Here is a 582-nt window from a genome sequence, read left to right as displayed (position 1 = left end):
GGGGAGTTCAACATCTGGTTGGATTGGAGGATACAAAGATACCAGTGGTTTAAGGGGACAGAGAATGACAAAGGGCCTCCTTAGCATCAAAAGCCTTCCTTTGCATTTTACAAAAGGGCCCTTGAGCTCACAAGGAGAAAGGGAAAACACCTGACTCGGTATCAAGCACAAGAGCAAATCCAACCTTGGTCCATCTGGAGAACCCTGGCTGGTATTTGTGGATGTAGCAGCTACGTAAGACTCCTTGCGAACCGACATCATACAAAGACGGAGAACGGATGCCAGGCCTGGCAGGTATGAGGAGGCCAGAAGAGGCTGAAGGACCCCCCACCCCAGGCCTCTGAGTTGGCAGCCCACTAAGCTTAGAAGGATGAGGGGAAGTTTCACCACCCACCCCCAACATGTTGGCTACCATTTTTCTCGATTTCAGACAGTTTCATTTCAGCACAATTTGGCCCTATCCAACTTTCTCGGCTCAGAAGGTGGGTGGCCAGAAACAGATGAGAACAACACTTGAGAGTTTCCTCGATGCACAGCCTCTTTTTTTTTTTTTTTTTTTTTTTTTTTTTTTTTTTTTTTTTT

Source organism: Alexandromys fortis, unplaced genomic scaffold (genome assembly GCF_014885135.2).
Source record: "Alexandromys fortis isolate MF-2015 unplaced genomic scaffold, M_Fortis_MF-2015_v1.1 scaffold_115, whole genome shotgun sequence".
NCBI classification, from domain to species: domain Eukaryota; kingdom Metazoa; phylum Chordata; class Mammalia; order Rodentia; family Cricetidae; genus Alexandromys; species Alexandromys fortis.
The sequence above is the reverse complement of the archived record's forward strand: the minus strand, read 5'-3'. Positions refer to the sequence as shown.